This window comes from Nanorana parkeri, unplaced genomic scaffold (genome assembly GCF_000935625.1).
Source record: "Nanorana parkeri isolate BGI_ZX_2015 unplaced genomic scaffold, ASM93562v1 scaffold628, whole genome shotgun sequence".
Classification (NCBI taxonomy): domain Eukaryota; kingdom Metazoa; phylum Chordata; class Amphibia; order Anura; family Dicroglossidae; genus Nanorana; species Nanorana parkeri.
The window spans coordinates 519,596-529,964 of record NW_017306896.1 but is presented as its reverse complement, the minus strand read 5'-3'; the positions used below and the strand labels follow the sequence as shown (position 1 = coordinate 529,964).

Below are 10,369 nucleotides of genomic sequence, written 5' to 3'. Positions count from 1 at the left end.
CCCCCTTTAGGTTTCATTTTTGCTGTTTGCACTGTGTTAAAAAGAGTTTGTCTACATGTGAGATTGGGGATACAGAGCCTATGGTAACTGCATGTAATCATATCACATGATGACATGCGGTGTGCTGTACTTGCAGGTGTGAATGGAGCCTAATACGCACACACAGAAAAATACAACCCTCCCTCCCCGGACACACACATAAAATAAAAGAAATAGCCCCCTCACCTGCTTAAATTTTTTGGAGGGAGGAGGCACAATTCCCGGTGGTCCAGTGGTTGATTAGTAAGGTCTGCACCTTTGGCTGGTGTAGCCATTACTAATCCTTCCTTTTGGCTGGCGTTCAGTGAAGGCTGTCAGAGCACTGGCTGGAAAGGAACTACTGAGTGCCGGTACTGACAGGAGCAGCTACGCAGTCTACATCCAACAGAGATGCAGACCATGTAGCTGCTCCCACAAGTCAGGAACGCGGTCCGTCAGCTGGCTGCAGACCACATGGTACGGGCCGGTACTTTGAGTCCCCTGCTTTAGATACATTTTAAAACACTGGTAAAGCTGTGTCCCTGTGCATACAGATTAAGCTCTGGATCAGTGATTCTGTCCTGACTAGTGATGTGTTCGCCAAGTTCGGCCAACCCTGTGCAAAACTGTGACTGGCACACGTCCCTTCAGGCACAATCAGTTCTAACAAGGGCATTCCTCGCCCTGCCTGCAGGTATGGTCACGAAGGGGCTGAGAATGCCCCTGTCACAATTTATTGGGATATGAAGGGGGTGCTAGTTACAGTTTTGCAAGGGCTTGAGTGAATTCCGGCAAACTGGATTCGCACCAAGCCCCTGCACATCACTAGTCCTGGCATGTAAACTAAATTAACTTACGGTTTTCTTGACGTGACTTCTATAAATATTCTTTTGATAGGATTTATGTATATATACTGTTCATAACAATGGGATTCCCAGAATAAACATCATTATAGAGAACTAGATATATTTATCATCCATTCTGCTGTAGCTATAATAGTACTGCAAGTTGCCAGCACTCCTGGTTTTTATTATTGACAATGCTGTCAATTTTATCTGGGATAGTGGTATAGTTTATTTATACGAATTTTAGCAAAATGATATTATAATAAAGCTTTTTTTTTAAATGAAACTGCTATATTACCATATGGATAGTGTTCTTAAAGGGCTACAGTCTTTGGTTTAATCATTTATTTTGCCATTGGGAGAGCTGACTCCATTTCCCACTTGTTCCAGGACAATGATTTTAAAAGTACTGATGCCAAAGACAAGAAAATCAGCCTTTTCACAAGATGGTGAACAATGCCATTCTACTTGGTGCTCTCCAGGTTGTTGTTCTTGGATTTATAATTCTTGCTTTAAAATAAACTGATGATACACTACTGAAAAAAACTTGTATTAATACCATAGACCATGTGACAACTGGATTGCAATGTAACTTTCTTGAGAAATATGAATTGTCCATATGCAAAAGATGGAATGACTTTTGACAATGAATATGACTAACCAAAGCCATCACATTGCCCATACTGCCAATAACCAACTCATACTGACCTTGCCAGTGGTCTCATGCTGCTCTTCCCTCTATAGAAACCAACACTACCCGGTGCTTTTGGTTATAGGGGAGCATGTGAACTCCTCCCTGTGACAGCACTGTGTAGAGCAACCAATCACAAGGTCTGAGGACTGTCACATGATGTCACTGCTGCCATTAGACACCAGTGATTTTAGTTCTGGCTGCAACAAAGAAGGAGTAAGAGGGTGCTGGAAAAAGAAGTATAAGCGGGTCTGGGATGGGGGAGGAGACCTTTGTAGACACTGTCACTTTTCTCTTCATGAGCAAGGTGACAGTGTCTCTTTAAGAAATCTATGAAGAATGTTGGGAGTTTCCACTAATATCAGTTATGTCTCCCAGATGCCAAGTGAGCCTTACCTTTCTCAATAAATGGGCCCTTCACACTCTTTTATAATATTGAAGCTAAGGCTTTGTGTTGGCAGCTAGTCAACTAACATTCTCAGGAGTTTAGAAATGGCAGCCCCTGTATTTTTCTCAACATAGGCTTCCTTTATTTCTATAGTGTAATGCTAACTTCACTGTGGTTGATGCCATTTTGAATAATAATACGTTGTGGCAACAGTTCCCACCTCTTTATAGTTGTTCTGCTACAGAGTCATCTGGGATCATCCTATTTTGTAATTATACTATAGGAAGGCCATTCCTCCATCACTGTAGGAATCGATTGCGTGACTTCTGTGATTCACAGCATGTGAAGTGCACGCTCCAGTCCTGGAGCGTGCACCTCCTAAAACAAGTCAACAATAGAAGTTCCGATATTCTGAGTTTCATTTTAAATGTGCGTTATCAAAACCCATGATTTCCCGCTGCTGTGCTGCCAGTGCAGTGTGCATTTAGAGGCCCGTTCACACCTATGAGTTGTTCTAAGACACAGCAAAACATGTCCTAGACATGTTGTGTTGTATGGCACCCCAATGCACTATGCAGTAGTAACCAACTGCAAACACATGGCAGTGCTGCACAACATACATAGAGAGTTGTGGTGCGCTAAATTCCCCAAAAAAAGCATCAAGTCTGGCTTTTAGTTTGTTGTTGAATGTTGGCAGCCCATTCATAATAAATAGTGTGAAAGGCCTGTCAATCAAAGTGATTTCTTTTATTTTTTCCCCCCATTTTGCCATACAAAACTCTGACCTAACACCCATTTGACTAAGTCCCTCTACTAGATGTGTGCCATATTTATATCTTCAGTTAAAGAAAACAATTATTTGTACAAATTGATCACCATGGCTTCCCTGATGCTAAAAAAAAAAAAAGGCACAGACAGCCTTACTTAATATACAGAAAACACTTGTATATTATTTTTATCTATGTTACTTTGTATGGACTTTTACAGAATAAAACCATTTTGCAGTCTGAGCAATGATTACGTATTTTATCACATATATTGTATTACTATTGTGCTACATTTTCTATAATTCTATAATTTAACAGCATAGGCATGTAAATGAACATAACAAGAGACATTTTACACTATTGTTTATTTATTATATTTTATTGTAATATATAGATCTCTAGTTTATTTTTATTCATGCTACTTTAGCTTTTATTTTTTCTATTTACAATGAAGAAACATTTTCCAATCTCACCAATGAGTATGTATTCACAATAGCATATCTTATTCAACGCTACAGAATGCTGTGTCTCAATGACATATCTCAGGATCACACAGAATATGTACATATATACTCTAATACAGTGCTTCACAAACTGTGAGCAGCGCTTTACCTGCTACCCACACAAGAGAATCATGAGAATTTCTTCCTAAATCATCGCTTTGTGAGTTATTTATCCTAAACATATAATGTAAAATGTGTTTTAGGGCTGACCTACACAATGAAGTAACTGCTTAGTGGCATCAGAAGAACCATTGGCTGATAATAACAATGGATTCACCGATACCGGTCTTTCGGTATCGAGTACTAATATTTTTTTACCGGTACTCGCCGATACCGAATACCGATACTGGAAGTCCCAATAAGGAAGCCAGGCGGCGTGTAAGGACTGGCCACCTGATTAGCTGGGCGGTGTGTAAGAAATTGACACCCGGCTTCTCAATTAGCAGGGAAGTCGCCTCCATGCTCCAAAGCATGGAGCCGGCTTCCTGGCCAATCAGGAAGCCGGGCACCGTGTAATGACGCGGCACCCGGCTTCCTGATTGGCCGGGAAGCCGGCTCCATGATCCCTCGTCATGAGATGATGAGCGAACATGAAGCCGGCTTCTCGGCCAATCAGAAAGCCGGGTGCCGCGGCATTACACAGCACCCGGCTTTCTGATTGGCCAGCTTCCCGACCAACCAGGAAGCCGGGCTGCAAGTCATTACACGCTGCCCAGCTTCCTGATTGGCTGGGAAGCCTGGTCCATGCTCCCTCGTCACAAGTAACGAGGGAGCATGAAGCCAGCTTCCCAGCCGATCAGTAAGACGGGCAGCGTGTGGTGACTCGCTGCCCGGCTTCCTAATACCAGAAGCTCAAGTATCAGGCTAGGTATCGGAGCATTTGGCCGATGCGAAATACTCAGCATCGACACCGATACTAGTATCGGTATCAGTGCATCCCTAATAATAGCCTCATGCAACATGCAGATTTTAGTCTCCTGTACATGAGGCAAACAATCAGGTTAATATAAGATGCAAAATATTTACAAATCACTTACTTTTGTCATTAATCTGGTGATCTTTTTTTCATTTGGTTGTAACAAAGGAAGCTATTCTCAAACACCTACTGCAGCTCCCTGATATTCTGATGTTGCAAAGTGGGATTACTAATTTAATTAGAGTTACTTGCTGACCAATCCCATTCAGGCCTCAATTGGAAGGGTGACATCGGTGATACATTAAACTGGGAGAGGGATTTGCACAACCCAAATTCAGGAAGCTGGCACACCCACCCTATATGTGAAGAGCTCTTTGGCATATGGCTGCAGTGGTATATACAGATCTCAAAATTAATCGAATCCAGTGCTAAGAGAAATACTGAGACAGCTAAGGAGGATCTCCTTCTAAAAACTAGTTGTCTGGCTGTCACATTGACCTTCTGACATAAGCTACTGATCCAGAGCAAGCTAATCATAGTGAAATCAGAATTTCCAATCTGTAAAAAGTGGCCCATGGCCATGTCATTGAGTCAGTAGAGTCATCAGGTCAGCATTACTGCCAGGCGAATAGCATTTGCAGAAGGCGCAACCATAACCAATGGCTGCCCACTTTTCTCTTAACATAGGTTTATTTAAGACCCATCCACATTCATTTATAATGACACCCCAAATTGCAGCACTTGCTTTACTAGAGCACAATAATACAGCGTGAATGTGCTCTTAAAGTGACACCTGCCATTCCTCTTCCTAACCCATTTACCAGTACTAGGGTACAAAAGGCTGTTGTAAGCATGTCCTTTTACTTCCTTCATCCTTCCTTTACCAAATGGCCTGGCCAGCATAGTTTTTTTTTTTTTTTTAAATTGGCTAGCCAATCAATTGATAAAGCAAGGATGATATCATTGTATTGAGGTAGACTGAACACAGACAGACCTTTTAAGGTGAAGTCGATTTTTACATATAGCTTCTATATAGGGAATGTGAATTTTGGGGTTTCAAACTACTGCAGTGCCCCCAGGCTAGCACTACCCCTTCATTAATTGGTTTCACAGTCTGATCATATTATTATGCTATTTCGCATGGAATTTAGTTTTTGCTGACCATGTATAAAACAGGAAAGGCCCAATTAGAATCTTAGCTGTAACAGGATGTAAGCTACATTGCAATGACTTAACATTTGATAAAATGTAGAGAAGACAGTGTGTACTGTATTTAGACTTCATGGTAAATAAAAACGGTAATATGATCATGTATTACACAGTGAACTTCAATACACAACATAGTTTAACATTGACTTTTAACGTTTATAAATGAGCATCGTAACATAAAAGGTCACATTCATGAGAAATGTGGAACTTGCGGAATGGTTCGTGAAAACGTATACATGGAGAACGGAAATGCGAACCGTAAGTGGATAACTACTCCTCTGAGCAAGATGGGCACTTTCACCATTTCAAAGCCATGTTCTGCCATGCTGAATCCCACTGAAAGTCCTCAGATACTCTGCATGCATGAAGAGTGCAGCCATTTAATACACTGGCACATTATTATTATGAAACATAAGCCCCTGACTGATACACTGGGGGAGATTTATTAAGAGTTGTACAATGTATTGTTCTTGGAAAATGTGAAGTTTGTAGACTTCTGTTCATAAATTACAAAAATAATTGCAGTTTCTGTTTGAAACCAGAGACACCAGGTTATATCTGTAAAAAATAAGTCAAGGCAACTGGACTTGCTGTATTTTTCTTGAAGACGTTTCACTGGTCCTCCAACCAGCTTTCTCAATTCAGAATGACTTGTTCAAAAAAATCTCCGGGAATAAATATGGTGAATGTTGCTCCAATCCACATCATCTGTTAGTCACAACCAGGTGTTGATTGCATTTGCATAATTGGAGTCTAGGTGTCTAGGATGCGTACTTGACTGTCTTCAGAGGAGTGACCTTTTTCCTTTAGATGTAGGTATAATGTCGAATCCTGACCAGAGGGTTTGGTTCTATGCTGTGCCATACGCTGGTATAGCTGCTATTTTGTTTCACCGACATACAATTCTGAGCACTCCACTACACTGGACTGCATACACAATGTTGTTTATCTAGTGTTTTGTTGTTGGGTCTTTTGGGTGACCCAGTTGTTGCCTCAGTGTATAGCTGGTTTTAAAGCATCCTGGTTGGATGACCAGTGAAACATCTTCAAGAAAAATACAGCAAGTCCAGTTGCCTTCACTTATTTTTTACAGATATACTAGTCACAACCAGGTGTTGATTGCATTTGCATAATTGGAGTCTAGGTGTCTAGGATGCGTACTTGACTGTCTTCAGAGGAGTGACCTTTTTCCTTTAGATGTAGGTATAATGTCGAATCCTGACCAGAGGGTTTGGTTCTATGCTGTGCCATACGCTGGTATAGCTGCTATTTTGTTTCACCGACATACAATTCTGAGCACTCCACTACACTGGACTGCATACACAATGTTGTTTATCTAGTGTTTTGTTGTTGGGTCTTTTGGGTGACCCAGTTGTTGCCTCAGTGTATAGCTGGTTTTAAAGCATCCTGGTTGGATGACCAGTGAAACATCTTCAAGAAAAATACAGCAAGTCCAGTTGCCTTCACTTATTTTTTACAGATATACCATGACCTGGATGAATGAGAACCTTCACAGACATACAGAGACACCAGGGGTAAATAATATACATCCCAGGACAATATGAATATAATTCGATTTCATATCCCTGCAAAATCATTAAAAACTGTTCAGTTGCCATGGAAGACATGATGCAAACCAAAGAATTAACAAATGTAAAAACAAATGGAATTTTCATGAAGATAGAAGCATGTAAATGGCTCATGCAGGGAGAACTTCAATGACTCCTGAACAACTCTTTGTGAATCTCCCCCACTGTGATACACTGTACACAGAGAAATCACTGAGATGAAAGGAATCATAAGCGGCTGCTGGACAAGCCAACCCCACAGTGTAATTCAGAGATGGAGGGTTAATTTAATTTCATTGATTGAAAGTTAAAAGGGTTGGTTAACAATGTTATTATGGTTTTATAACACTCTCCTTTTCATGGAGGTGATATAAATGAACAGAATTCTCTTTATACGCTTTGACTGTGTTTTTCAAATCTGACTATTAGTTCAGTAAAATAAAATGACACAGGCTAATAGAGCAGCCTTCAAAAACGGACAACTGTGTAAAATAACAAAAGGCCTGATGTATGAATGTGTCGGAGGAAGAAATGTGTTGTATTTCCTAAACTTTTACGGAGAGAACTATAGGAGGACACCACTGCTGGCCTCTCCTAAAAATAATTGTTGCCTGGCTATCACTTTGATCCAGTGGCCTTATGGATTCAGAACAATGATACATATTAGGAGTTATGACTTCAATCTGCCTTCTCCCGCTGCATGCTTGTTCTAGGCCAGTTACAGAGAAAGTATTTGTGTCATGTGTCCTCTACTGAATCATTTATAGGAAAATGAGGAGACTTCTTGTGAACCCTCATGACATACATTCTGGGTGGAGTTTCTGTTTAATATGTTTATCTTGAGCTTCTGTTTTCTATTGAACAGTTTTATGGGTTGACTTCAGTATCACAATCATTCTATTCAGATGTTCCGAATCCTTCTGGAGAGAGTGCCTCAGTTTTATTATAATGGAGCCCATAGAACACTATAAAGTCTGAATGTACATGCAGTAAACCAGCTTTCCTCTACATACAGGGTGCAGCTACAAGCAATACAAAGATGCTATAGACCCCTCTCTGTGACACCATAGAAAATAATAACATGCAGGAAACACCTTTTAAAAGGTTATTCTCTTTGTCTTCCATAATCCTCTATTGCAATATTTGGGTCCAAAATGATCCTCACAAATACTAAGATTTCTGTTAGATTATGGGGTATGTAACAATTGTGCAATCTACTTTAAGTACGTAGAATTTAACTCTGAATGATATAATCCACCTTTGTAGGATATGATGATACAGTTCAAGGCGGTGAAGTGAAAATGGTCACCTGCATTTCATTATAGCCGGCACACATTATTTAACAAAGGCACCTAAATTCTGTTTTATAGGTCTACGTTTTCTGTTCCCAGAAACGAGGCCTGCAAGACAGCGCCATAAAACCCCAGAATTCCATTATCATAATAATAACAGATCTTCCAATGCTGCAGCTTCTGGAAAATGATCTGCGTGTGTGATAATAGGCAGTTTACACCCTGCATAATGCATTAGAAGAGGCATCATTAATTTAATGGGAACTGAGTGGGTTTAGACAATCCTCAGACTGTGCAGACAGCTAAGGAGCACCGGCAATTCGTCTTCAGCTGGATCCTCACCTCCCCAAGGTTACCGTGTACCGAACCAACATTGTGTTCTACAATCCTCACCTTCATTTAGGCAGCTACTTACCTTTCTTAAATGCACTGCCAGTTACATTGGTTTCTTTTCATCACATTCAGAACTCTATCTATATATCCAGAGGCACAGGATAATCATCATGCAGCAGCAGCATCCAGCAGAAACCAGTAGCAGCTGTTACTCTGAATTATAAAACATATCTGTAAAGGGTGACACTCAGAATGTAAAGCTTTAGCTGAAACGTGTTGTGGGCTGTAAGCTGTGCTATGAACACTTTTTCTATTTTAGACCAGTAAGCCTATAAATTAGGTTACCGCTGTATAAAACAACTATGAATGTAATTTGTAATTGTCAATGTACAAGTCCTCACAACTGATCAAAGCGGGGCATAAATGTCCTTTGCATTTACATTAATGATAAAAATAAGTAGAGTGTATGTATTCTCCTTAATGGGACTCGGTCATAAAAGAAATACAAAGCCGATATTAATAATCTCCTTCTAAAAATACAAGATCTGTGGCTGTCTGCCGCTTCAATGCTTTGAGTCTCTGACTTCAAATAAGTATGCAGCCTCTGACTCAGTAAATGAAATCAAAAGGATCAGCAAGACAGCCAGGCAGCTTGCATTTCAGAGGAATAGGTCAGCAATGGGAGCGTATATATTTATCGGTTTACTGGCATTGTTCCATGCATTGCTACTCTCTAAAGCTTGCTTTGGTCTGTACTGTGTATGACCTGATATGACTCGGGTTGTACGATTGCCAACATCATTCAAAATGAAAAGGTATAGCAGAAATGTCACTGTGGGCAGTGTCATCACAGTATTCTGTTTACAGAATCAACACAAGGGATTACCACATGGGTGGAAAACTTTAGTTATATTTAAAGAAGAAATCCAGGCAAAACTTGTATTAATTCTTGCAGTGGAGTTACTTCTGCACTGCAAGGGTTAACTGCTAGTTTTTGTCTAGGTGCTTAAAAAAAAGTTATACTCACCCGAACCGCGGAGCCAGCTCCCTGCTTCTCCAGTCATAGAAGCTTTGGAATGTTCCTCAGCAACCTCACATCTATACACAGTACATAGAATGTGATGATTTACCTGACCTTAGAGGGGGAGAGAGGCTGGAAGACCGGTCTAAGAACAAACCGGCTCCGCGATTCAGGTGATTATAACTTTTGTTTTTTAGCACCTAGACACAAATGAGCAGGTAATCCTTTAAGTGTGGGGGTAGCCCACACCTAAAGGGCTAACTTTAAGTTCTTCTTAACTCTGCTATAAACATAAGGACTATTATGATGGCATATAAATCAGCAACAATAAATAAAAGCAATTCCACTTTAACTTATTTTAAAGCTGTGCCGTCTCTGTTCATAACTCCTCCACTCTATACCACCAAGTTATTTTAGTCTGACTTTCCTGCCCTTACCCCCTGGTATCCCTTGTATGGCATTAGTATCTGTCACACTAATAACCTTTGTGTCAGGGTGAGTAAGTCCTCATGTACTACTTTCTTCCTGTACATACTGTAAGCTGCTCTGTGTATAACCAAACGCAATAGGTGTCAGGTTAGTGTGATACACAGCCATATAAGAAGGGATGGGGGCAGGAAAAAAGTAATTAAAGGAGAACTATAGGAGAACTCATAGTTCGAGCCGAGGACAATGAAACTGTCACACGTCGGCTCAATAGATCGAAAAGTGAGCAAGCACATACCGTCGGTCGCTCACTTCTCGATCATCTCCCTGCAGAGAGCGGTGACTGTCAGTCACCACTCCCCACAGGGATTCCCCCTTTCCCCGATCCTCCA

The 10,369-nt window shown here is 40.7% G+C and overlaps 1 protein-coding gene across 4 annotated transcripts in view; it reads right to left on the bottom strand.

Annotated features, from left to right (window-relative positions):
- The window catches only part of AP1S2 (adaptor related protein complex 1 sigma 2 subunit), a 90,245-nt gene that overhangs the window by 25,286 nt on the left and 54,590 nt on the right, over positions 1–10,369 (bottom strand). The window lies entirely within an intron of this gene.